At 46.0% G+C, this 25,900-nt stretch overlaps 1 protein-coding gene across 2 annotated transcripts in view; it reads right to left on the minus strand.

Annotated features, from left to right (window-relative positions):
* The window catches only part of PTN (pleiotrophin), a 100,385-nt gene extending 75,063 nt beyond the window's left edge, over nt 1-25,322 (minus strand). The window contains exon 1 of one of the 2 annotated variants that reach the window (XM_049641920.1): nt 25,036-25,322. The gene's annotated coding sequence lies outside the window, so the exon portion shown is untranslated. The remainder of the gene's footprint in view (nt 1-25,035) is intronic. The other variant, XM_049641919.1, reaches the window with a different exon arrangement.
* Nucleotides 25,323-25,900: the final 578 nt, after the last annotated feature.

Below are 25,900 nucleotides of genomic sequence, written 5' to 3' on the forward strand. Positions count from 1 at the left end.
TGCCAAATGGGTCACAGCCGCCCCCGTGTGCTGGAGTTTCCCAGGCCCCTGTGTGCAACTGCTCACAATTAACTGCTTTGTCTGTCACCAAGCCCGCCTCCCTGTTGGACATGGGGTTCCTCTCAGGTTGGTGATCGGTGTCTTTCTTTCTCTCTCTCTCTCCCCTTTTCCTCTTTCTTATGTCCCCACATGCATAGCAACCTTAATCAGCAATCACATCAGCCACCTAGAGCTTGACGCTGTGTAAGGGAATCCATCACGTGGGATGTCAGGCTGGATGAAAGAGCCCCCGGCGGAGTGTGAGGCGAGCAGAGAGCTGGGAAGGCAGACTCGGGCTCTAGCCCCCTCCTCCTGGCCCTCGTCTCTGGACCTGAACAACTTTTGTCCTTCCATTCTCTGGTATCCTCGGTGCAGGGGTCGGAATGGGATGTTTAGGTTTCTCCCCAGGTGGTTATCGAGGGCTAAATTTAAAAACCCAGGATTATAAACATCCAGGCGCCCCTGAAATCACAATTTCTTCTTCATTCTTCCTAAATGAGCGGTGGGTGCGAGGGTGTGGGTAAAGGGTGTAAGAGGAATCCCAGAGGTGCCCAACATGGCAACCCCCCTACCCCAAAACTCCTGGCCACAGACACACCGAAGTCCCAACTTTGGGAAATCCTCTAGACTCCAGAACTCACCGACTTCCTTTTCATGCGACCCGGAAACTTCACGAGGTTCCAGTCCCACACCAGTGAATGCCATGATAGGTAATCATGTTTCCTTTCTTTCTGTCTCTGGCTCCACAGAGCCTTCCTGGTGGATTACCTTAATTAAATACGGTGAAATGATTGCACGTAGAGCACTCAGTGTGTGCGTAGTGATGCCCTGTAGGGTAAGTGCTCTGGTGAGATTTTTTTCAACTGGCATATAGTTGGCAGTCTTTGCAGGAAGAAGATGTGTCAAATGAGAAAGTGAGCGACAAAGCACATGCTGAGAAGGGTTGACATGGTTAAGTACAGCTGGAGCTTGAGGAATGGATGGTCGGGTTGGCTGGAGGGCTTAAAGAGGATGTTCTGGATAATGCGGACTTGACCCTTTGTTCACAAGAAGGAATCTAGTGGCAGAGAGCCCACTGGAGATGAAGGTCTGCCATGGGCCAAGAATTGCACCATCTCATTGGTCCCATGCTGGCCATGATCGTAGTAACTTCAGGAACTTCAGACACTTCAAAGAATAGGGAAGCCGGGTAGCCTTCTACAGATTCTTCTCTGTAGCCTTTTATCATATGTGACTCCACATTAAATATTAATTTTTATATACTTTGGGCTCATCATATATAATTTTAAGACAACAAATGACAGGCTCTCTGCTCCATTTAACTTTGCGTTCCTTTCCGGAGACCCAACACGTAGATGTGTGTGCTCTGAACGAGTAAGTCAATGGACAAACGGCCACAGGCTTTTCTGGATGGTATGCTGCTCCCCGTCTACCTTTCAGGGGGTTTGCTTCACTCAACGGGGAGGCTGGAAACATAGCGCCGGTTTGGGAATCAGACAACCCGAGTTCAAATCTCGCCTTTGCTGAATACGGGCTGATGACTGAGAAATCGACTTGCCCTGAGACCTCATTTTCCTTATTGATGAAATGGGATAACAACCCCGCATAAGGTCCATGAAAAAAGAAGCATGGCACTCGATGCGTAGCATCAACCTGCCTCCACCAGCACCCAAGTCTCCTTGCTTGTTCTCTGGCACATTTGTGACCACTGCCGTTTGTCTCTCTCTTTTCACATTACTCAACGGAGATCTTTCCGATTCCTCTATTTCTCTACCTCAGCCCTCCCCCCGACCCCCAGCCACTAGTATCTAAGCCACGTACTGTAGGGATATTGGGAGACTGCTGACAACTTGAGTTCTGGAGCAAGGCACACACACACTTTCCATCACCTCACCTACTAACCCAAACACCGTGTGCATTTCACTTAGGAGCTCTCAGCCTCAACTTTCTCATCTTTGAAGTGGGATTAATTAGTTCCCACCTTAGAGAACTATTGTGAGGATTAAGGGACGTCATATACATAAAGGATTTATCAGATTGCCCGGCTCGAAAAATGGCAGCTATTACGATGGGGCGCCTGGGGAGCTCAGTCAGTTGAGCACCTGACTCTGGATTTCGGCTCGGGTCACGATCTCACAGTTCATGGGATCCAGCACTGCTTTGGGCTCCGTGCTGACAGCAGGGAGCCTGCATGGGATTCTCTCTCCCTCCCTCTCTCTGCCCCTCCCCCCGCACACTTACTCTCTCTCAAAATAAATATTTTTTAAAGAGAAAAGAAAAATGTTAGATGTTACAAAGGTTAGTTTCCACCCCCCCCCCTTTCCATTTCCCTGGAAGCTTAAGCCTCAAAAGAGGGCGTGACTTGAATACCCACAACCTGAGAGCTCTTTCTTGAATCGCTTCTTAAACTTGACATTACGGCAAGGCACTCCAAGGGACTGAAAGCAAACATCTCTTTGTCATTTCACCGAGACAGCAACGGCCCTCCTCACACAGCTCACAGTTGTGGTTTTTTTTTTTTGGCTTTTTTTTTTTTTTTTTTTTTTTGGCTGTTCAGCTTCCTCCGTAGTCACTGAAATGGAAAACTCAGGATTTCTCCCCTGTAGGGCTTTGTTGCCATTTTATCAGAATCTGACTGAGATCTCAGACTGTCTCTTGGCATCCACAAAGGGCATTAACCTGCACAGATGAGGAGAAGGACAAGCCTCCCAGACTCCAGGGCCCAGAGGCTGGGCGCAAGGCCTGTGCTATCTCGCTGAAGAGGGCAGGACACGGTGCCGCTCTCCAGCCTCGCCAGATTCGCCGGGACTCATCGACATTGTGTTTTTCTACAGGTAGGGGAGGACTTCCGTGACCTCAAGAGGTCAAAAGGACTGCCGAGATGGCCTGGGGCATTTTTTTTCCGTCTCTACTCAATACTACTGGCTTCCTTGACTGGCCCCCTGGATACACATTCCACCAATTAAAAATCCACATGTTGGGGCGCCTGCGTGGCTTAGTCGGTTAAACATCCAACTCTTGGTCAGCTCAGGTCATGATCCCACAGTTTGTGGGTTTGAGCCCCACCTCAGGCTCTGCGCTGTCAGTGTAGAGCCTGCTTGGGACCCCATCTCCCTCTCTCTCCCTGCCCCTCCCCTACTCGCTCTCTCTCAAAATAAATAAACTTAAAAAAAATCCACAGGTCCGTGTGCCCACAATACTGTAAGAGGCAGAAAACAAATCCCTCCCTCTTTCCAGCTCTGAAATTCCCTTGCATGCTACATACATATATGTGTTCAATATGCACTTGCCTACTTGGAAGACGCCAACCTATAGATTCATATTTAAATGACAATGTTTGAGCGCCCTCAACTTTATTATTGTTGTTGCTGTTGTTATTCCATGCCATGGAGAAATAAGAGTCTTATTTTTTCTTTTTCTACTCGTCATTCGCTGCCACTGACCCATGCCCCACAGCCCCCTTCCTCACGCTCACTCACTTGCCCGAAAGAAAATTACGAGCCACACATTGGTGTGTACGATCTTTCTTGAACGTTCTTCTGTCCCATGAAAACTGTGGACTGTATTTCCTAACTAACCCACCCACTGTAGTCGATTATCAACCGGTCACTTCAGACAATCTAGGGAATTTCATATTGCCATTTTCTTTGCCAAGTTTAATACCTGTCTCTGCCTTAATACGTATTTATTGACGATTATGAACACACTTATTCCATCCCAAACTTAAAGCTCTAGTAGAGACAGAAAGGGGGGGAAACACCCCTGGAAAATGTTTAAGTGGCATAAAGAGCTAATGCACAAATGAGTCCAATAGGACGCTGGACACCGAATAGAGAAGAGTAAACAAACGTTTCTAACACTGTGGATCGTTTTCAAGTTTGCATTATACACTTTGTCTTGATTTTCTGACGTGAGCTTGTCAAGTGAATTTTATTCCTAACAGCAAGAGCCTTCCACAAAATAGCACCCTGGCTTCTCCGTTCCCACAGCCTATTGCCAACCTGGCCCTTGGGAGACCTCGTTATTCCTCTTTAGAGGTCCTGATGTGGCCATTGGTCCTGCAGAGCAAGCTGGGATTGGGAGACCCCTCTGTGCTTTCACTTCTGGCTTGATGTTTCACAGGCTCAAAGCAAGCTTTGCAGTGCGCGGTAGGTGCTGTGGCTCCATAATGAGTCTTTGGCAATGCACTCTGTGTCCACAGGTGTCCCGTTCAGAGCATCCAAGTGACGGACAGTTCAAGCGACAATCCCACAGCTGGCCAGCGTCCCTTGCCATCGCCGACCTTGTGTCCGTGCCATGGCCGGCGCTGAATTATAAGACACGTGCACAGCTCACCCTGCCGAGAAGTGCCCTGCCCACGCTGTCTCCCCATCCAGCTCCAGGGTTCAGGGCAGGCTTTATACCTGCTCACAGCTTGGCTAAGGATCAAAGGCATGTTTGTTTTGTAAAAAGAAAATCCTGTAATCCAAATATGCTTTGAATTTCGGTTTGGTTTCAGAAATTTTTAACCAAATATTTTTATATAGCTTTTTTATATCGATTTCTCTTGCTTTCTCTCTATAATATGTAAAATACATATATATTCTCAATATATTTTCTCTCTATATATATATATTCTCTCTCTCTCTATATATATATATTCTCTCTCTCTCTCTCTATATATATATATATATATTCTCTCTCTCTCTCTATATATATATATATATTCTCTCTCTCTATATATATATATATGTATACATTTATATGGCAATAGTAGCAATACTTCTCCCATCATCAATGTTTTCTCACTGATGCCAAGCTCCTAGATGATAGGTGATAAAAGATATTAAAGATGTGAGTTGATAATTTCTCTAACATAATATTATCTTTGCCAGATATTGACTAAAGTTTCAGTGGCTCTTTTTTTTCTTATGGACATCAGAATATGATTTCCTCTTCTCATCCAGACACGATTTATTATTCACTTCTTAGCTGAAGTACAGCCATAGCCTTTGGAATCCAAACATACGATCCTAGACTTAAATATAGGTAATCAGAAAACTAAAATATTGCTTAACACTTAAGTTATGGAAGAAAAATTATCATACTTTGGAGTTAAGGTTCTATTTACAGATTGTTTTTTTTAATGTTTGTTTTTGAAACAGAGAGAGAAAGAGAGAGCAAGAGAGCATGAGCAGGGAAGGGGAGGACAGAGAGAGAGGGAGACACAGGATCTGAAGCAGGCACCAGGCTCTGAGCTGTGAGCACAGAGACCACTGAGGGGCTCAACCCCATGAACTATGAGATCATGACCTGAAGTGGAACGCTTAACCGACTGAGGCACCCAATGCCTGCTAATCATCCATTTTTGAAAAATGGCCTGTGGGTTGATGCTGGGAGACAAGGAGGCTAGAAGGCTACCCTCTTCACTGTACTTGCATAACACAAGTGACAGGTGCAAGGTGACAAATCTGGATGAACAATCAAAGAAGTGATGTGACTGGTCACCAATTATAAAGCAAATATGTTCCTTATGCAGTCACTTGTGGACTGAGTAGCTAGAATGAAATGTGTACCACATACAGTTACTGATGGTTAATATACTAAAATTTAAACCATGTTATTGGGAGATTAGTGTTAACTCACTAACCTGCGGCCCCCAAAATTCATGCGTACTGGAACCATGCAAAGTAAACAGTGCCTATCATGGAAAATCCCATTCCTCTGCCAAGTATTCCTATGACCTCTACATACCTGTATGTATGGGAGAAGCTACTTTAGAAACATGGAAAATTGGGTTTTTACTCTCAGAAGTCATGGATTATAAAAGAGAGATTATACTTTTTCTTATTGTCTTTTCCTGAGAAACAGACAGGAGCTCATTTTCCATCACAGCCTAGGTCTAGGAAAACCTAATGTTGTGATTATAAAGTTACAGATTTGCATTTTCTGGCCAGGATCAGAAACGCTTCAGCTGGTGGTTCTCAAACTTGAATCATCAATTATAAGCACCTGGAGGGCTTATGAAACCACAGCATGCTGCCCCCGCCCTCAGAGTTACTGAGTTAGTAGGATTGAGTTGGTACCTGAGAATGTGCCTTTTTAGCAAGCTCCCAGGTGAACCTTTTGCTGAAGGACCCCAATTTTTTAAATAAATCTTTCATTTTTTAAGTTTATTTACTTTTGAGAGAGAGAGAGAGAGAGAGAGAGAGAGAGAGAGAGAGAGAGCGCGAGCACGCCTACATGTGAGTGTGTGGGAGGAGCAGAGAGAGAGAGACAGAGAGAGAGAATCCCAGGCAGGCTCTGTGCTGTTAGAGCGGAGCCCTATGTGCGGGGCTCGAGCTCATGAACCATAAGAGCATCACCTGAGCTGAAATCAAGAGACACTTCACCGACTGAGCCCCCCCCAGGCACCCCTGAGGAACCCCAATTTAAAGAACCGCTGACTTAAACACCATCAGAAGGCTATTCCATGGAGAGCGAGAAAAGGCTCAGGAACCAAAATCTGGCAAGAACACAGACACTGAGCCCACGTGCTTCCGGGTATCTTTGAGTTGAGCCCCCTTATTCTACAATTAAGGATATGGAAGCCTGCAAAATTCAAGTAGTTTAATTCAAACACAAAGTTAGCCAGTCTTAGAGTCTGGTCCAGAACCTAGAATCTATTTTCAATAATTTCTGGAAGACAGCCAGCATCCCAATAGACTCTGTTCTCAACAGACATATGGTGAAAAGTAACACGCACGCACGTGCGTGCACACACACTTTCTCCAACTTTGCTGATTACGAATTGGCCTGGTTAAAAATTCCCATTCCGAAGCCCTCACCTAAAGGTTCTGACCTCAAAGGTGGAGGATGAGGCTCTATTAGATTCGAGTGCAGGTGAACCATCTTTAAAAAGCATTGGATGAGCCAGTGTTTTAAGCCACAGAATCTACATACCGCAAAGAAAAGAATACCAAACTTCCTTGAATTATTTCACAAACTACTTCCACGCATATGAAAACTCCCCCAACTCTCCTATGCGGTGGGTGCGGTAACTCCAATTCTTCCTTCGTGGACAAACTTTGGACAAGTCTCCCTTTGCCTCATCTGTGTAAGGGGTAAACATATTCAGCCTGATCTCATACACCTGTTTTGAGGACAAAATGCGACAGGACCTATGAAAGCAATTTGCAAAGGGTAAAATATAACCTAGATGTTAGTTGTTGGCTCCATGATAGAGAAGCCTAAAGAATGTGATTTTTTTAAGATCAAGTGGGAAAGCTGCAAAGATTCCTAATTGTATTATAACCGATGCAACCTGACAGAGCTTACTGGTCAGAGGAACCAGAGGAGGCAAAACCTCCATGAAATCACAAGATTTCCCCCTCATAAGCCCCAGATTACTTGGACCAGAATCTGCAGACTAACCTCTAATCTGGAACACTTTTAAATATAATATATGCCAGGCTAAAAGGCCTTCTTAGAAAATATCTTCTCTAATCTCTATCCCCAGGACATTTCCTGCCTCTTCTGACTCAAATTGGATTGGAAACCAGACAATTGTGACTTCCTGAGCTTTATTTTCCTTTAGCAAAGCTGAAAAAATAGTTTTTAAAGCAGGGGAAAAAAAAATGATCCATTTACCTCCACTCTGCTGAAGAAGATCCCTGGGGTTGGATAAAGAAAATACCAGAAAGGAACGGAGAGTCTCCATATCCCAGCAGGGTGTGCGGAGGAAGAGGTGCCGACTGTGGACAGCAGAGAAGCCATCGTCGTCGTGCGAAACATCCTCCCAAGACAGGAGCCCTTTCAACACAGAACCCTTCTCCCTCTGAGGGCCCAGCTCCTGTTTTTCTCCACATATTGTCATCCAAATTTGTGGAGCCCTAACAATCTGGCTTTCATTGTCACTCTGGTGTTGCGTTTCATGAGTAACTACCTTTTTCCACTGGCTGCACAGTAATGACTCTACCCACGACGGGCACACGATCATTCATATGAGCAAAGGAAAACGAGCAGTTTCAGGGAAGGAGCAGGCATCTCGGTGTGAGTGATTGGTGTGCACCTCAAAGGCAGTCACTCGAATTACAGAAGGCTCTCGGAGGCCAACTGATCTCTTTTAGAAGAGCAGCTTCAAACCTTTCCGCGTGAAGTGCCTAGAGCTGAGTGCAGAGCTTTCTAGAAAAATGACACACCCACAGAAAATTTAAAACAAAAAGCCAAGTAATGAAAAAATACTCTCCAGAAAATAAAATTGCTGACGTGGTCTTACCTCATTGTAGGATATGTTGCAAGATCTCCTGGGATAGAAGGTACAAGAAGGAGCCTGGTTACCACTGACCCCATGTGACACACCTGGGGCTCATGCTCATCAAACGGCCTCCCTAGACACTGGGCGTGCCCGCAAAAGTTCAGAGAGACCTGGGACACGTGGGTCCAGCTCAAGCTTGGTTCTGAGGGTAATCCCGTCTCGCCACAATTTCTGCAGGCTCAGGACATCCGCCTCTTCCCCTAAATCAACTCTTTCCCTAGATCTCTTTGTTCTGTCCGTGGCACCAGAATTCTCCCAAACTGGTCAGCTCAACATCGCATTTTCCAATCACCCTTCAAGTGCCCACCTTCTTCCTAACATCTAGACTTCATATGGCCTTTCTTTTCCTTCATAGTGTCTCCAGAAAGGGTCCCTCTTAGGTACCTAGTTATACCAAGGCATCAAAAATGCATTCATTCATTCATTCATTCATTCATTCGGTACTGTGCCCAAGCATTGAGGAATGAGATCCACAGTTCAGTAGGGAAGAGACAGGTCACTTAAAGTAACTGTTAAAGATAAGGAAGCCAGGATTCACACCATTGCCTCTACCTAAAACGCCCTCTTTCTCCCTCATCTTCTTTAGGCTTTAAACACAAGTCAGGAGAAACCAGAAACCAGAGGCTCCCAGAAGCCTGCTTTGAATCCACCCCCAGCTGAATTAGGCGTCTCTCCTCTGGACTTTCAGAAGCGCATACCCAGATCATTGCGCCGACACTGCCCTGACTTACAAGCCTATCCCCCAACCACACTGTGGGATGTGAAGCCAGAGAATGGGTCGTATTCATCTCTGTATTCCTAGTACTTACCATAGAGTTCAGCACATCGTGTTCTTTGCGTAATTATGAATGAATGAATGAATGAATGGATGAATGAATGAATGAATGAAAACTCTAAGAGAAATCACAAAAGGTGTGGAACAGAAAAAGAAGTATTCATTTCAACAGGGGGAAATAAAGACAATTTTCATGGAGGAGATGGTATTTAAACAAAACGCTCAAGCGTGAATGGGATTGCCAGAATTTGAAAAGATCAAGGGCTTGAGGGGTAGAACACAGAGGACTGTTCTTTAAAACCTAACTGAGTTTCTCCACCCCTCGTCTAGGACTTCTGCAAAAATCATCTTTCTTATACTCTACCACTTTTTTCCCCCTTCCTTGCCTGGGGAGAACCTTCAGTGATTCCCTACTAACTAACCCAGTAGATTTCAAGCAGGTGGGCCTTCATTCAGCCACCTTGGTATGGTCACCAAACACTTCTTTCTGTTCTTACTCTCTGTCCTTACTGCACAAATCAGACCCACCTGCAGTCTGTTCCCCCATATTCTGATTTTGGCATCCGCTTGGCTGTCCCCTTTCTCCACCCCTCACCTAGAGTGCTTCCCCCTGCCCTCTGCCACCTACAAAAGCACCCTGGCTTTGCAAAGCCTACTGCCTCAAGCAGCCTCCCTTTGCCTCTCCACCTCAGAATGCCTTCTTCCTCTGGATGACTTGATTGAACCGCTCTTTTCCCAATTCATCGTATGCTATACTGTATGGGTTTCTAATTACAAGTGTGCTTTGTCCCTCTTACGAGGACACAAAAGAGGTACCTACGGGCTAAGATAACGGATGGTGTCCTTCTGAAACACGCACAGGGTCTCAGACGAATATCCTAATGGCTAAAAATTCTCACCGAATTAATCCTCCTCTAAGGATAGAGAGGGGTCTATAATTCGGGCAGATATCTTCTGATTCAGCTACCAGTGAATAGGGCGCTTAGGCTAAAAGGTTTAATTTAGTGAGAAGAAATAAAATTCTGTTATCAGTTTGCCTCTGGTACACAAATCCCTACCTCTGCCTATGCTATGAAATAAAACACTTCCCACTTCTTCCAGTGAGAAAATGAGGGTCACAGTTACTGTTTACCTCTTCCATGAGGCCAAGGTACCAACTTTCTTTTTTCCCTTACTGTGGGACTAGCCCTTTAAGAAGGTGTATCCTTTCCACACCGCTTTTGCTTTTACCCCGGGACTGATGACTATGGGGATCCTTCATGCTCTTCAGTCTTCCGGGCTTTGCCGCTCGTCAAACCACATCAACACCAGTCTCCAACCTTAATGGTTAGCGACGTCCAGAGGAATAGGGCTCAACGCCCCGCGTAGACGAGGGACTTCATCGCACACAACGGGCTGCGGGGCAGGGAGAATCCACCCCCCAGTCTTTCCCAGCCTCTGTCCACCTGTGCCCCACTGCCAGACGTCCAAGTTTGATAGTGAACGCTTTCCAATGGGAAACTGTCGCGGGATTTTTTTTTTTTTCCCCCATCCTCTGGTCCCTATTGTATGTTCAGCTGCATTGAAGCTAGCTGCTAATCCAAGCCAGAGGCTCTCGAACACAAACAAACCCGGCATTGTGGCCTCCCCCGGGGCCGGAACGCGGCAGTCGAACAAATGATTTAGTCAGGTGACAGCACGCCACAGGGACAGACGGAGCATCCCCCAGACACCCTCCTGCCCGCGATCACCCTGTCCCCTTCCTCAGCGCGGGCCAGGGAAGCCACCAAACCAGGCAAAGTGATGCTTGTGAAAACAATGGAGAATGAACCAAAACGCTCTCATACGCAAAGCGGTCTAGCCTAATGACAGAATTCTTTGTCCAAGAGAGGGTACGCTCCCGGTTGTAGTGAGGTTGAAATAAATTACACAGGACGGGCCCATTTCTGGGCCCCGGCTAGGGGAAAGAGGGAGTATCGCACCAAAACCTCTTCAGATACTCACTGGCCCCTGGTCACAGGACAGACGGAAAGAGGTAGAACGTCACGGTGTTGAAGAGCTTTGTAGTTGGAAACATCTGGACTCCGATATCAGTCCTCCCTTTCGCCAGCTTGTGACCTTTAGCAAGTCACTTAACCACTGTGAGACTCCGGTTCCTCGTTTTGAAACTAAGAAGGAAAATGGTCTTTCTCCCGCAGGATTGTTGGGAGCCTTGTGTCTGGAACTGAATGTAGAGTTCTAGCACCATGTCCATCACGCAGAAAGCACCCAACAAACATTAGACATTGTTATTCCAGTCGGTGGATCGTGCTCGGAAAGGAAGCACGGGAGGAAATAAGGCACAAAGAGCAAACAAGGTCTGCAGCTTCTAGAAGTAGCTGGTGTCAAGGGACAAAGTCTGGCCCTGGAAGTTCCTAGAAATAGCACCTCAGAGGTGCTGGCAGGTCCTGAACTTGACTGATTGCCATGCGCCCCTAGAGCACATCAAGGGAAGCTAGGAATGCCAATGGCCAGCATGAAGCCCGGATACAAGATGTCTTCATATAAGAGCAGAAGGCAGGCCGCTGGGTGCCTGAACATTGATAACGGAAATAATCCTGACTATGAAGGATAGAGCAGAAAAGAAAAGCTGGAGACGCTGAACCAAACAATCGCTCATGTCACAATTTTTGGGCAGGGCAGCCAAGTAATATTAAATCTTGCCAGGGTTGGTGGAGGGAGAGTAGTAGGGATGGGGAGAGCAGAAACTAGGTAAACTGTTACCTTAATTCTAGGCAACAAGTGTGAACTGAGTACCTGCTCTGTGCCAGTTGCTATTTTGGCACTGATAAAGAACTAGATACTGCTAGGTAGCAGTAGAGTCCAGAACAAGGAGATTCAGTGACCTAACACATGACCACAGATGCTCAGACTACAACGAGTTCCTTTCAATACAAGGGACCAATGATCCAAAATGACTGAACGACCGAAGCATCTTCATACGCGGAGCTACAAAGAGAAACGTCGTCAGCTGGATGCTCTCTTGTGGAACAAATCGGAAGATCTGCAGACGTGCCTCAGCAAACCCCAGTCAACATCTGTAGGTCTTATTCTTTCTAGTATGTTCCTCAGATATCCCTCAATTCACATGGTGCTCCTCATTGGGCATTTGGTCATCTTTATGTTAGAAAGAGTCAAACTTACCGGATAAGCCAGTGTCTCATGGTTTCTCCATTTCCACTTGCTGGTAGAGTGTTGTTAGAGGTTCCTTAAAGCCTTCCTGGTTAGTCTGCAACTCACTGCCACACTGGTCACCTCTTCCCGTTCAGGGCTTCCTGGCCTCTCTGCAAGCCTAAAGGACACCCCAAGCTCACTGCAGCACTAGGAGTCATAACAGACAGAAATATTGAACACTCTCAAGGAACAGAGTGTGACTTTGCTTACACCACACCGAGAACAGAGGCAGGGGATCCCCTATCACGCTAGATGATGAGCAATGAAATTCATTCCCTTTTGAGAAAAACAGCCTCTAATACTCAGGCTGATCTTCCTCGCCAAAGATACACTGAAATTGCCCTAAGAAGAGCAGTCCCACCTTTGCCCTACTCTGTACTTGTTTTCAAATGCTGCTCACATCCTAATGGATGATAGTAAACCTAGCTACACCTTGATATGGCCTTGGTAATCAGGTAAGGACGATGTCAATGTAGGTGGGAAGAAGCCAGGGGGATGATAATCTGTCCTTCGAAATAAAATTGGACTTTTTAATAGGAAGGGCCAAGCCTGAATTTTTTTCTGATTCAAACAAGATACTTAACATCACACATTCTAGCTGGTGAATGGAAGGCAAGGGAGAAAACTAATCCAGGCAGCTCACTGGCATGTGTACGGCTAAGCCCTGGGCCCGGATCCTGCTGTGCTCCAGCCCGTGGAAGCGAGCTTCTCTGTCTCCTCCTTGATCCCCTTTCATGAACCCCCCTGAGCGGGGAGGAGAAATGGATGGAAACGGTGGGTTAGAGATGTGCAACTTTAGGCAGGCGTTGGTTCCAGCGACCGAATGGTCTACCTCGCGGTCCTGCACCCAGGATTGTTCAGGTTCCATCTGCGGTAAGAACTCTTCACTGGAAGAGCTGCTACTGTTTTTTTCTTCGAAAGCTTCTCGGAGGAGAACGAGGAGGGGGCAGGGTTGCTCCACAGTCAGAGCTGGACTGACTTCATGGCATTATTATACCAAGAGGCACCTAGAACCCAGGGGACTGGGAAAGCAAACAAATCCAGCCCAGAGAAACCCAACAAACTCCACCAGAGCCAGATGGGACCCTCCCATCTGTGGTTCCTCCACAGTGGAGGAAACTTCAAATGTATCTACTAGAATTTTTTGGGAAGCCTGAAGTTCCTCTCCGCAAGTCCAGGACTTCCGACCATCAGGTTTTGGACATTTTCCCTAAAGTTTCTGATCCAGTCCACTTCCATTTCTTTTGTCTGTTGGTTCTGCTGCCTTTGAAGTTAACCGCTCTCATGTTAACCTCTTCCAAGAGAACATCCCCGGGGTGAGACGTTAGAAACCCAGAGTTAGACTGCTTTTAGGAAATGTGGATCTATTTTGAGAGAAATTGGTCAGAAATCCACCTCTCCCCACTTACTCCTGCCGAATTGCTTTTGATCTCTTTCCCCAAACCAAATTCATTTACGACAGCCTTGAAGTACATCTTCAAATCCCCAGATATCACGTATCGGAGGGCAAGCTCTGTGATCCGGAGCTGTCAGAACTAAAGCCGCTATTTAAAAAAGGCTAAAAAATCATTTCAGACTCAAGTTGCTGGGAAGCCCAATACCAGCAAAGACAATCAAAGCACTTAACTACCGCGCGTCCTCTACAATCGGGAATGCGGTTGTCACACCCAAATTTGATCAGACTCGCTTGAAACTAGAGTCAATTTGTGCATCAGTCGTTCCCAATGACAACAGGGCAAATAAACAACTCCCCATTGGGTGCCAGTGCATCAAAGAGCCATAGGCATCAAAAGGTTTACGCCTGCCATGTTGCCCACCTGCGGTGCCTTAGGCCCAGCCTCAGCCCCAGAACAGCCCAGAAGGTCCCCCAGCTTCCTGGGAGCTGCTCAAGGGGTTAGAGTGGACCCAGGTGGGATCAGGCAGCTGTGGTGTCCCTGCGGAGACTTTTGCCCCCGCCCCCTTCCCCAGGATATGGATCTGGAAGGGTCCTCAAGGGTAAGACTGGAAGATACTGTTTACTCAGCTTGACCTTTCACTGGCACGCAGTAAGTTCCACAGGATTACTTGTTCCAGGCTAAACGGCACATCCTTTGCTGGAACAAAGATTTTTTTGTTTGCTTCAAGGGATTATGTTTGTTTGTTTTCAATTTTCTACTTCCAACTTTTTTATGAGAGTCTGTAATAGTAATTTACTCAGCTTTTATTATTTTGTTTACATTTCTTTAAATTTAAATGCTAGTTGGTACTAAGCTTTTTTTTTTTTTTTTCAGGATTCATATTTATCCAGGTCAAGACAAATAAATTGAATTTCCATCTTAATGGGCCCATTTAGTAAAAACAAATGCACAGTAATGCGCGTAAAGCTATCAAAGATGTAGGTCAAGGGGCACCTGGGTGGCTCAGTTGGTTGAGCAGATCTGACTTCCGCTCAGGGCATGATCTCATAGTTCGTGGGTTTGAGCCCCACCTTGGGCTCTGTGCTGACAGCTCGGGAGCCTGAAGCCTGCCTCAGATTCTGTGTTTCCCTCTCTCTCTCTGCCCCTCCACGCTTGTGTTCTCTCTCTCTCAAAAATGAATAAATATTAAAAAAAATTTTAACAATATGTAACGTGCATTATGTTGATTTAAAAGCAGGATATACAATTATTCATACAACTAATTTTAAAGTTACTTCAGTAAAACTGTACATGTATATCAGACTGTTAATAGCATCTATTTTGAGCAAGGCTAGGAGTTTTTTAATAATTTTTAAAAATGTGATTGTCTTATACCATGAACACATTTTTCTAGAATGAGAAAAAATGATGTTTTTTCAGGTAAATATTTCTGTTTTTCTAATAACAAATATAATATTGAAAAACGCTTTTCACTTTTTTTCCACAGAATTAAAATTAATCAACCTTTTCACACATCTGACATGTATTGAGCTGTATTTGAGATTCTGAATATTGCCAAAGGCACTGAATTTAATAGTTGAATGTACATTGTAAGTAAGAGGATAGGAAGAAGGTCTTTTGTTTTCAAGTTAAAGGACCTAACCCTGTTAACATTGTCTAATAAACTGCCTGCTTTCCCTCCTAGAGCAGCTTCGGGCTTCCTCAGTTACACCCCTTGGACCATACCTAAAGAAATGTATCCCACACCCAAGGCAACTTTTTTCTTTTTTTTGTGGAACATATTTTTTGAAGGACAGAATGGATCCTCGCATACTATTCTCCAAAGCGGCTGGGTATTTCTTTTAAGCCAAAGATCCTACTCTGGCTTACCAGGGACACCCCCTAGGACCAGCCGGCAGATGCCCACTGGAGCCCCTCCGATGTTCTGACAATCAGAAACGAAGACCCCTACGTATCAAAACCTGGGGGATGATTTTCTGCTACTGGGAGCGATCGTCTCAGGGCGAGGTTTACAAAATGTTGTATTATCAGCAAATAAGGGAGGCCAGTACAAAAACACCGTTTCAAAATTTTGTATGGCCTCCGTGTGTTTTTAGCTTGAGTGAAGAGTTTCTGTTGCCTAAGAATGTTAACCGACATATGAACATCCTCAGTGATTAAACCTGGGCTCTGAGGCAAAAGTCTCTGGCTCCTTCTCTGGGCAGCCCAGGTTCTTCTTGGAAGTCACACGAATGGCTGGCACCTGCTCAACTTCCATTCCAGCAGGGAAGGGATGGTCAAAGACAATGATACATGTTCGAAACCTAAGGCAGAGAATATTCTAGCACAAAGAAGGCAAATTACATTATATCCTTTTCATATTAAGAACGAAGTTTCCTAAACACTTCTCACTAGCTTTTTCAGGCAAACTGAGAAGGCAGCAGTTGGATCAATTCTCCCTTCTCCAGGGAAAGCACTGGGAATGAGGCCCTAGTATGCACCTGGCAGGGGGCCTCTGAATCCAACAGGCCTTTCCCTCGAGTAATTCAGATGGTGATTGCAAGTTTCTTTCATAAACAACCACAAGGTACATATTTGGACATGAAGCATGGGCACGAGCGAAAGGTGTGCACGTAGCAAGAAGGGTTATGGCCAATGACCCTCAACGTTTGTATTAAGCTCTGGATGTCATGACTGGGGAGTTCTGATCCGTCCCAAGTTTGTTGAACTTGACTCTGATGGCTGGCCACTCCAAGTGAGGTCCCCAGCCCAGCGGCACCTCTATGGCTGGGGAGCTCCTGAGAAGGGCGGGCTCTAAGAGTCTCCGAGAAGCCTACCACATCCGAATCTGCATTTTTGCAAGATCTCCAGGTGACTGAAATGCACGTTCAGCATGAGAAGCACCTGGTACCATGTAAACACGGTGTTGCTAGTCAACTGCAAAGACCGAAGTTTAGGGAAAATAACTGAAAAAGCCAGTATGTCTCCTTTACGACGTTTAGGAACAACTAGAACATTTAGCATAAGAATGCAAAACCATTTTAGGTTAGACTTTCTTAGGATTGTCTTCTTGTCTTTTTTTTTTTCTTTTAATAGGACTCATTTTCTTTTTTTCACACCCTTCGCACATCTCTCCTCCCACTCACTCCATCGGGTCACACTTACCTTCGGGTACCTTAAGCAGTGTCTAGGTGTCCTCAGCAAACGACAATGACAAGCAGCAGAATTGGCAAAAGAGAAGTACAGAACTGGCTCCACTGATCTTATCACTAATAGCTCATATTTAGCGTCACAGTTTACAGTGTATAAACGTTGCAACGTCACAATTTACCTGTGTCCCCAACCTGTGAGGTCGGCAAAGCAGGTAATGTCGTCACCTGCTATCTGCTATCTGACAGCTAAAAGAAATCCTGAGGTTCTAGGAGATCCGGGGACATATGCACCATCCTATACCCAACAACAAGCAAAACTGCAGTGAAATGATGTGGGCTTCTGCATCTTAACCTTGACTCCTTCCTCTGAGCTGATGTCTCCTTGGTGGCAGGAGGATTCAAAAAGGACGTGCTGATGGGCACCACCACCAGCGTCAGCAATGGGGTGGCCACACCTGGATGGGGGCTGTATGCACAGTGTTCTCCTAGACACTACAAGAAAGGTCAAGGTCAACGGTCTGATCTGGAGACTCCAGGCCTTAAGCATGGCCACATGGTCTGCGTGTTGCTTCTCAGAGGAAAGAGGTTTGGTAGCTGCATTTACAGAGAATGATCAGGGAGCGTGGACAGGAGAAACATTTCAAGAAGGAGAGGGTCTCACCCAGGTCTCTGTCTGTATGTTTGAGAACCCTGCTGGGCACGAGAAATAAAAGCAGTGGGGGAGGGCAGGGTCATTGGTACTCCATCACCATAATGAACCCCTTCACCATCCTCATCAAACTCTCCCTAGCCGTCAGACTCTGGGTTCGGTCCGTCACACTCATTTTCTAGATTAATACTCATATCAGTCTTGCAAGGTAAGCATTAGTGCTCACATTAAAAGGAGAGATAAGACAATTAAAGAAAATCCATCGTATTTGCTGATGATCACATAGCTAGTAATAAGCGTCACTGTGGTTTCTACCTTCATTTTCTAGACCCTAGAGCTCAAATACCGGAGTGTTAGGGCTCACGTTTCTAATGCATCACCTGCATCCAGACAACCTGTCACATGCTCAGGTTCCTGGATTCTACCTCTCAAGTCAGAATCCATGGGGATGGGCCCCAGGCATCTGGGCGCTAATACATGACTCTAGTTATTCTGATAAACATTAAAGACAGGGAACCACTACCCTAGGTTACTGGGCCCCTTACTGTACCTACATGGGAGTTTGGGTTTGATATCAGAGGGGCCTGGGACATAAAACTGATCAGCCAAAGGAAGAAATGGCATTATATTCTAGAGAAGAAAAAAAAATGCCCAAACTGGGAATTTTAAGACTTTGGTTTTTAATACTTGTATGGCATTTAATGGGGGTCACCTGGACCTCTCAAAGCTTAACTATATCAATTTAAAAAAAAAAAAAACTGCTCAGCCTAAGTAGAATTGTTACAAACATATGCAAAAATAAAAGTATAAAGTTCTGAATAGCAAATGTTTTAAGGCCACGTCGAAGTTCTGATGAAAATAATACTTCAAGTGATCAGTCTTGTAGCTTTGAATTCTATGGTTAAAGAAGAGGTAAGCCAGACATCTCTGTTACAGAGGTAGCTCTGAGTCAGATACCATGCGAGGTTTGGGCATAAAGTGGACGAGGAGAAGTAGGATTAGGAAGACACTCCAGAGAGCTAGAAGGCTTATTTGACTTTTAGAATGAAGGAGGTAAAGAAATGAGAGATGCAGAGGCTTCTTGTAGCAGTTTGGGGCTGAGAATGCAGGTGCTCGGCTTTAAATAGGAAATTGCTACCAGGTGATGTTTAGAGGGATCGCACATAGAGGACAGATCGTCAAGGTGACCAGGGCAGGAGAGGCACAGAGAATGGTATTCAGAGTCATTTGTTCATTGCCTCACTCCTTTGCCAGACGGTATTGGTCATTTTCAAGGTCCTGTGCTAGATACTGTAGGGTTCTGGAGATGAACGAGAGTCCCGGCCTTCAAGGGTGCGTGGTGTGGATGGGGTGGCGCTGGTGGTAACGGTGAGTAATTATGATAGAGAAAGGAAGAGCTCTTTCAGGGCCAACCCTGCTGCGAAAGGCAAGTAACTGGAAGGGGTGATGAAGAAGTGGAAGATAGAGCAGGGGAAAAGCAGAGCTCCACCTAGAGGGCAGATTTGCCTTCGAAACCTTCCCTGGGCGCCTTTGACGTCCAAACTCAAAATTCCACAGCCCCAGTTAGAGGATTTGCTCTCTTTTCCTCCATGTCTATATTTCCACCGAAGGACCGTCATCTCATGTCTGGTATAAGTTTTCCTAAGGAGAATATCTAGGGTGATGTGTCAAATCTCTAACAGTATATTCATTCTAAATAACTCAGACTGAATTCTAAGATGTCACTTTCAGTCACTTCCTTTCTTCTCTATTTATTATGTGGCAAATGTGAAATGAAAACACAAAGGAATCGGGAGTTCAATTTCTCTTCCAGGATAAATGACATTAAAGTAACCAAAACACAGCGATGCTTTCGAAATAAATATTATCACCTTCTCCATTTAGCCTTTTACGAGTTACACTTCCCTCTTTCTCAAGAAAATGGGTTTTCTTTTTGTTTTTTAAATCACTTTGTTGCTGGAACTGTCTAGGACAAAAATTTTGTATGTCCATATGTTACTCTAACTTGCGTTGTAGTAATTTGTGGTACATATCTTACTCTAACTTGTGTTGTATACTAATTCTAAGGATATTAACACATACACTGAGTAGCCCATAAGCTGTTTGAAGCTTACATAACTATATAACCCTGACATATAATAGGACCGTCAATATCTATGGAAGTCTGTTAGTGTTAAGAATAAAATAAGTCCTTTACTTCAATCTCTTTCCCCAAGTAGGGTTGTGCTCAAAGCATCCCCTTCAGTGTTCATTTAAAAAAAAATTTTTTTAAAAACATGACACCAAAACTCAATAGAGAATGGAGAGATTTGAGTTTTCTCATGAAAATTGGAAGAGAAACTCAAAGGGTCATGATCAATACTGAAGCATTTGGAGGAAGGGGGGGTGGTGGGTTGGGAGGAACCTGAATATTTCCAAAAGAATGTCCACATTTGGAAGTTGAGGGACAAAGAAGTAAACAACACAAAACCAAACCTGAGAGGAGTGGCCAAGGAAGTTGGGGAAAAAATTAAGGTAATATGCCAAGGAGGTTTCTGTAAAAGAGAATCATAAGGAGGCAGTGTGGGTAAGCAATGTTGCTGCAACGCTAAGGAAAAGCAAGAAATGTAAAAAGCCATTTGTTGGATGAAATGACCTGTGACGTGTAAAGCCTTTTTCTCAGAGATGTGGAGTTGGGGGGTGGCGGGGGGGCGCATAATGGATTTTCACTGTTTGACATCTCTTTTAAGCGAATTTGTAATACAGGATTTCATCAATTACCATCATTTCCATACACAAAGTGTTTGGAATTGTAAAACTGTAAGCCCTAAAGAAAAGCAACTCTGGAGGGCCGCCTGGGTGACTCAGCCAGTATAGCCTCTGGCTTCAGCTCAGGTCACGATCTCAGGTTCGGTTTGTGGGTTCCTGCCCCACATTGGGGTTACCGCGGTCAGTCTGCTAATGCAAAACCTGCTTCAGATCCTCTGTCCCCCTCTCTTTCTGCCCCTCCCTGCTCATGCTCTCCCTCTCAAAAAATAAACATAAAAAAATAAAGAAAAAAAAAAAGAACCTCTGCGTGATGTTTATTTTACGTTGTCTAGCACGGTATTAGGCATGTAGCCTGTATATAAAAACGTTGTTTATTACAGTTAAATTGACTCGCCAGAGGAGCGAGTCAACACTGCATTGTTGAGGCAGGACCCGGGCGGAGGGAGGCGAGGAATCGAGGAATCCTCGCTCCACAGAAGTGGAGAAGCCGAGAGGAGAATGAAGCCAACACCTCTGCTAGTGAGCAGTGACGGAAGCACACGCGGATCCCAGCCAGGGTCTTAGTCAAAACGGAAAGCGCCCAGAAGTGCCCAGAGAGCACACTGGCCCCGAGAACAATGTTGAGGGAATCAGATCAGAAAAACGTAAAAATTTCCTCCAGCGACGCCCAGCTTTTCCATGCATCCCGAGATACGGGCCACCCTTCCTGATCCACAGGTACATGAATGGGTATATGCCACCGCAGACACGGCCAAGGAACTGAGCAAGACATCGTGGGGCTTGTTGCATGGGAAGGAGGACAACAGGATCAATGAAAAGGAGAAAAGGAGAAAAGGAGAAGTGAGAGCCAGAGTGGGGCGGGAAGGGGAAGGGCTAAAGTTGGAAGCAGTGGAAGCAACAGGTTAGGAATACAACATTCTGTTTGTCTCCGAAGTAACATTTCGGTTTGTGGTAAACACAGTTCTTAGAATTGAGAGCACAGTGTCAGTTATAGGACTCACTTTTTTTTAAATTAATATACAATTTTTTTTATTAAGTATTAAGTTTTAGAATTTAAGAATTTTGTTTTTAGGAAAAACAAATAAGGGGGCTTTTTTTTTTTTTTTTTTTGAGATGTCACTTTACCTAAACCCACCGTGAAGAAATGGCTAATAAATCCCAGTAGAAGAAATCACATTTTATTTCTCAAAATATCTCAGGCATGAACTCTTCCCTGTATTCCTTGCCTACCCTTAAGAATGGGACTCGTGGGGGTGCCTGCGTGGCTCAGTAGGTTAAGCGTCTGACCACTTCAGCTCAGGTCTCATGTTGGTGAGTTCAAGCCCCACATTGGACTCTGCTGTTAGCGTGGAGCCCACTTCTCCACTGGATCCTCTGTCTCCCTCTCTCTGCCCTCCCTCACTCATGCTCTCTCTCTCTCATAAAAAGAAAGAAAAAAAAAAAAAAAAAAAGAATGGGATCTGTGGTGAATGTGAGCTACATAATCAAATCCACATGTTACCATAAATATATATAATGCCCTCTGATAATGTTACATTATAGCTACTCTTTTAAACCACAGGAATTTTAACTTTTTTTTTAACCAAATACTAAAACTGAAACAAAAGGCTTGTTATATTTGACATTCTAGAAAGATCGTATGACACTGCAAAAACTATGCCACATACAAGAACGGCACGAGGTGCATGGAAAAATGGCTCGAAGGATGGAAACTTGAATTGGCCATGAACATCAAGAATGAAAAACAACTTTCCAAAGTAAGGCTGTGGTCCAAATTCTGCTCAGGCTAGTTGACTCCGGAGAGAAAAAAGCCGGCAAAGCTCCCAAAGAGACGATCCGTATCTGCATATTATTTTACCTCAGGGCAATGGCATGGCCTTGTGCCAAGAGAAGACAAAAATTCTTCTGATGATTCATTAGAAGTGTAGTCAAAGGAGAAAATATTCCTTAACTTTTTAGAGAAGCCCCATTCAGCCTTCCAGCAATGGAACAGCATCATTGGGGAGCCTGGACTCTGCCGAGGCTCCAGAAAAAGCTATGAGCTGTGCTCAGGTGTAGACCAAGCTTGCTCTCTGGTCCCTTGGGTGCTCTCAATTTGGACAATACCTTCAGGAGAGAAGTCAAGGACATCTCCCCTTATCCCTAGGCCACCGTATTAAATGCATGAGCGTTTGGAGAACCTGAATTCTGACTTCTGGACCTCAATCAGCCATTAGCTTACCACACATGCCATGGTGATCAGGTCAATAAACTCAGTCTCCTGAGAAAATTTTCAAGAGTAACAGAAAAAAAAAAAAAAAAAAAAAACCACATGTCAAACAGAAATGGGATCAGAATCCATGTGAGAAGTCACTTAAATGAGAGAGCAAGAGTATCTTCAAAGGAAAAGAAAAACATTTAAACTTAAACTATTTCATTTCTAAGACGGATCTTCACGATGAGAGCGATTACACTATTTGGGGACCTTATTTCTCTCAGGTTATTTCCAATGATCAAGTTTCATGAAAATTTAAACAAAGCCATTGGCTTTACTAGAGTGAGAAAAAAATGCATTTAAAAAAAAGAAAAGTATGGGGGCACCTGGGGGGTTCATTTGGTTGCCCTTGTGCCTCAGACTTCAGCTCAGGTCATGATCTCACGGTTCCTGAGTTCGAGCCCCACAGGGGGCTCACTGCTGTCAGCCTGTCTGCACAGAGCCCCCATCCGATCCTCTGTGCCCTCTCTGCCTCTCCCCTACTTGTGCGCTCCAAAAAAAAAAAAAAAAAAAGTATCCTGCTACATATTGCTGTATGCAAAGACCAAATAAGGTATGTGGAAGCTGTCAATAAATTTGTAAATTTATTACTGCAAATATCATGGAAAGAGGTCTAGGGACCCACAGAACCATGTATTATTACGTGATACAGATGTTATACTCTACAATACTGTTAAATCACGCTCATTCACTATAATACCTCATTTAAATGTCAGGTAATATGAGTTACACCGTAACGGGATGTTGACTGGGCATTAACACAGCTCTGGCTTCATAAATGCAAGGCACTTGTCTCCACAAGTGACCAGCTGAAACAGAGCACCTTATGGCCCCCTACGGCTTCGGGGGAGGGTGTTCCTCATAGATTTCACTGATGACATGAAAACGGTCCTAAAGGCGGTGCGGAAACAGTAGGGGAAGAAAGCTGGCCTTCCGAAGATGTAAGGTACAGTTAGAGAACTCACAGCGCGGAAGTTGCTTATAGCACAGAATCACGGTGGCTATTAAAATATTTAGTAAGATGTTAAAATAAAAGGGTGGTTTTTAAGATAAAATAAGAAAAAAAAAATCTCATCCTCTAGTTTCAACCAGGGAGTACGAGCATTGCCGTTCTAAGGTAGCTTATATCACAAAAAGGGGGAAAGAGCGGACATCCCCTCTTATTTCCTTTGAACTTCACCGGACTGCAAGTGTTTTTTAAGGCTTTGGGCTTTAAAGTGTATAGTTTACTTACAAACATACACAAGGGCGATGGAAAATACGTGCTTTATTTTCTGTGTTGGGAGACCCTTCTTTTGTTTCCCTACCCATACCTCGTAATATCTCCACCTATCAATTAGGCTAAGCGGGTTCTGCCGTTGAATCAACTTCACGCTGGCCTGGGATCAAGACGTTGCTTCATGATGTTATTAGTTGGAAAGCTTTTCTCCACAGTTGCCGAATCTCCTCCCAGGCCAGTCACGCCAGCACACACACACCACCTTTCTCAAGCTGCTAGAGCAAAATGCCTACCGGGATGAAGGATGCTAAAAGGGAAATTGATAACCAGCCCACTGTCCCTTCGCCTGTCTCCCGCCACCTCTCCCCACCCCCTGCCCCCGCTATGCTTCCAGCGTATCCCCAAACTTACAAAGCAGCTGTTAGCAAAGAAAGGAGTTAACAGCAAAATGTGTATAGAGGTGTGTGTGTGTGTGTGTGTGTGTGTGTGTGTGTTTCGTTGAGGAGAAAGGTGTGTGTGTGTGTGTGTGTTCAAGAGAGAAGTTTTACGTTTTGTATGTTAAGTGGGGAGGGAAGGAGTGGAATCCATTTCTTGCTTTCAAAACGTTAATTAGAAAACATCAACTCGAAAAGTAAGGATCCGGGAAATTTCGTAAAATAAAATACACCCTAGCTTTACAGGAGTGAACCACCAAGTTCAAGTGCCTGTGAACAAGGCAGTTATTATTAAAGTCAGCATTCAACTGAGAGCCGGGTCTAAGGTGTGCCTTTTAAACTTTGGACTTGACCATTTCTAGGGCCGGTCCTGGGCTGGCGGGCAGGACAAGGAGCGTCGCTGCTCGGGGAGAGATTCTAAAGGTCCCCCGGGCTGGGAGCAGCAGCCCCGCCCGTACCCACAAGAGCCAGCGGAGAACCCGCAGCTGACAAGCCCAGGTGCCAGCGGAGAAAGGCCGGGAAAACGAGCCCGGCTTGCTCGAGCGCCTCCCTTCCTCTCACTTCTCTCGCAGCCACGGACACACCTCCCAAGGCAGGTTTCAGGAACGCGAAGCCCCGGCACGGTCCCCAGCTGGAAGCGGGCACACGGTCCGGACGCACGCACCCCACGGCCAAAGCCGCTCTCCTCCCACTCACCCACGGCCCGCGGACTCCCAGACCCGGCTCCCCCCGGATGCGCCTCAGCTGGCGTCCTCCGGAGCAAATCCGTTTTGGAGGCAGCTCCCCCCCCTCCCCCAGCCAAGACGCCGGGCAGCCTCTCCCCGCTCCCCGCGCCGGCGGCGGCCGGCGCCCGCGCAAGTGGGCGACGGTCAAGGCGCGCGGCCCGGGGCCGCCGCGGAGAACCGCGCGGCTCCCCACTTACTTGGAGTTGCGAACGCCGCACGCGCCCGGGCTGCCTTTGTTGAACGGGGCGAGGCTGTGCGCTCGGTCCGGTGCCGGTGGCCGCTGCCCGCGCGCGGCTGCTGCGTGCGCCCTCCCTCCCGGACGGTGACGCCCCCGGGGGTCCCGCTTCCCTGTCCCCGCTTCGGCGGGTCCTCCGCTCTGCGGCTCCCTCGGCGGGGTTTGGGACCGGCGGGCGGGGAAGCCGGTCCTGCCTCTGCCTGCGCTGCGCCCTGCCGGGGAGGGAACGGAAGGCAAATGGAGAAGGGGAGGGATGAGCGGAGCGGGCAGGGCGAGGACGCAGGCTGGGCGAGGGAGGGAGCGCGCCTTTCCCTCGCGAGCTGATTGGGAAGCTCATTAAAGGCAGGAGTCTCCGGGGCCGCGCTCTCCCCGGCACGGGTTGGAGCCGGGAGATGAAACGGTGTTTTGTTTTTAGCAGGTGTTTTGTTTTTGTTTTAGCACGACCTCTCTTTTCCAAACTTTATGCCTGACCTGTGTTTTCGGTGGGTGCACACCCCATAGCAAGGGCCGCTTCGATGGACAGCTGATAGCATATGAGGATACCATTTTGGCCCCAGGCTTTTTGTTTGTTTTGTTTTTTAATGATATTCGGGATGAAAAAGCCCAATCTTCAAAAGGACACCCTCATTCCTCCCCACGCTCAAAACCCCTCCCCTGCACCCAGCTCTGGTTTCTTCGGCTGTCAGTCCTGTCCCACCTGCACGTCACAAATGTGAGCAGTCCTTTCTTGCGCTTGTCACAAAGAGTGACAGATGTCTGAAGGTTCCCAATTAAATTTCACTTTCCTTTAGGGGGCTTTTCCTTCTTGGGCTTCCTTGGTGCCTTTA

The sequence above is a fragment of the Panthera uncia genome, chromosome A2, assembly GCF_023721935.1.
Source record: "Panthera uncia isolate 11264 chromosome A2, Puncia_PCG_1.0, whole genome shotgun sequence".
NCBI classification, from domain to species: domain Eukaryota; kingdom Metazoa; phylum Chordata; class Mammalia; order Carnivora; family Felidae; genus Panthera; species Panthera uncia.